This window comes from Arachis stenosperma, chromosome 7, assembly GCF_014773155.1.
Source record: "Arachis stenosperma cultivar V10309 chromosome 7, arast.V10309.gnm1.PFL2, whole genome shotgun sequence".
Classification (NCBI taxonomy): Eukaryota; Viridiplantae; Streptophyta; class Magnoliopsida; order Fabales; family Fabaceae; genus Arachis; species Arachis stenosperma.
This window is the reverse complement of record NC_080383.1, coordinates 26,991,818-26,994,105: the sequence shown is the minus strand read 5'-3', so window position 1 is coordinate 26,994,105 and position 2,288 is coordinate 26,991,818. Positions and strand designations below refer to the sequence as shown.

Here is a 2,288-nt window from a genome sequence, read left to right as displayed (position 1 = left end):
AGCTAAGAGAAGTCAAAGCACAACCCTCTTTAGAGGACCTGACCGAATTCTTCAAAGAAGAAGAACACATGGCAGCCGAAAACAACAACAATGCAAACAATGCAAGGAAGGTGCTGGGTGACTTTACTGCACCTACTCCCGACTTCTATGGGAGAAGCATCTTTATCCCTGCCATTAGAGCAAACAACTTTGAGCTTAAGCCTCAATTAGTTTCTCTAATGCAACAGAATTGCAAGTTCCATGGACTTCCATTGGAAGATCCTCATCAGTTTTTAGCTGAGTTCTTGCAAATCTGTGACACTGTCAAGACTAATGGGGTAGACCCTGAGGTCTATAGACTTATGCTATTCCCTTTTGCTGTAAGAGACAGAGCTAGAACATGGTTGGATTCTCAACCTAAAGAAAGCCTGGACTCTTGGGAAAAGCTAGTCAATGCCTTCTTGGCAAAGTTCTTTCCACCTCAAAAATTGAGCAAGCTTAGAGTGGAAGTCCAAACCTTCAGACAGAAGGATGGAGAATCCCTCTATGAAGCTTGGGAAAGATACAAACAATTGATCAGAAAATGTCCTTCTGACATGCTTTCTGAATGGAGCATCATAGGTATTTTCTATGATGGTCTCTCTGAACTATCCAAGATGTCTTTGGATAGCTCTGCTGGAGGATCTCTTCATCTAAAGAAGACGCCTACAGAAGCTCAAGAACTAATTGAAATGGTTGCAAATAACCAATTCATGTACACTTCTGAAAGGAATCCTGTGAACAATGGGACAAATCAGAAGAAAGGAGTTCTTGAGATTGATACTCTGAATGCCATATTGGCTCAGAACAAAATATTGACCCAACAAGTCAATTTGATTTCTCAAAGTCTGTCTGGAATGCAAAATGCACCAAGCAGTACTAAAGATGCTTCATCTGAAGAAGAAGCATATGATCCTGAGAACCCTTCAATGGAAGAGGTGAATTACCTAGGAGAACCCTATGGAAACACCTATAATTCTTCATGGAGAAATCACCCTAGTTTCTCATGGAAGAATCAAGAGAGACCTCAACAAGGTTTCAACAACAATAATGGTGGAAGAAATAGGTTTAGCAATGGCAAGCCTTTTCCATCATCTTCTCAGCAACAGACAGAGAGTTCTAAGCAGAATACCTCTGACTTAGCAACTATGGTCTCTGATCTAATCAAAACCACTCAAAGTTTCATGACTGAAACAAGATCCTCCATCAGAAATTTGGAAGGACAAGTGGGTCAGCTGAGCAAGAAAATTACTGAACTCCCTCCTAGTACTCTCCCAAGCAATACTGAAGAAAATCCAAAAGGAGAGTGCAAGGCCATTAACATGGCCGAATTCTGGGAGGAAGAAGAGGCAGTGAACGCCACTGAGGAAGGCCTCACTGGACGTCCACTGGCCTCCAATGAGTTCCCCAATGAGGAACCATGGGAATCTGAGGCTCAAAATGAGACCATAGAGATTCCATTGGAATTACTTCTGCCATTCATGAGCTCTGATGAGTATTCTTCCTCTGAAGAGGATGAGTATGTCACTGAAGAGCAAGTTGCTGAATACCTTGGAGCAATCATGAAGCTGAATGACAAGTTATTTGGAAATGAGACTTGGGAGGATGAACCCCCTTTGCTCACCAAAGAACTGGATGACTTGTCTAGGCAAAAACTTCCTCAAAAGAGGCAGGATCCTGGGAAGTTTTCAATACCTTGTACCATAGGCACCATGACCTTCAAGAAGGCCTTGTGTGACTTAGGGTCAAGTGTAAACCTCATGCCCCTCTCTGTAATGGAGAAGTTAGGGATCTTTGAGGTGCAAGCTGCAAAAATCTCACTAGAGATGGCAGACAACTCAAGAAAACAAGCTTATGGACTTGTAGAGGATGTTCTGGTAAAAGTTGAAGACCATTAAATCCCTGCTGATTTCATAGTCCTAGAGACTGGGAAGTGTATGGATGAAACCATCATCCTTGGTAGACCCTTCCTAGCAACAGCAAAGGCTGTGATTGATGTTGATAGAGGAGAGCTAATCATTCAAGTGAATGAAGAATCCTTGGTGTTTAAGGCTCAAGGATATCCCTCTGTCACCATGGAGAGGAAGCATGAAGAGCTTCTCTCAAAACAGAGCCAAACAGAGCCCCCACAGTCAAACTCTAAGTTTGGTGTTGGGAGGCAACAACCAGACTCTAAGTTTGGTGTTGAACCCCCACATTCAAACTCTAAGTTTGGTGTTGGGAGGTTCCAACATGGCTCTGAGTATCTGTGAGGCTCCATGAGAGTCCTC

The 2,288-nt window shown here is 42.9% G+C and overlaps 1 non-coding gene across 1 annotated transcript; it reads right to left on the bottom strand.

Annotated features, from left to right (window-relative positions):
* Nucleotides 1–473: 473 nt before the first annotated feature.
* Nucleotides 474–581, bottom strand: LOC130942874 (small nucleolar RNA R71). Its single transcript, XR_009071420.1, has one exon. It is a non-coding gene; the product is annotated as a small nucleolar RNA R71 (small nucleolar RNA).
* Nucleotides 582–2,288: the final 1,707 nt, after the last annotated feature.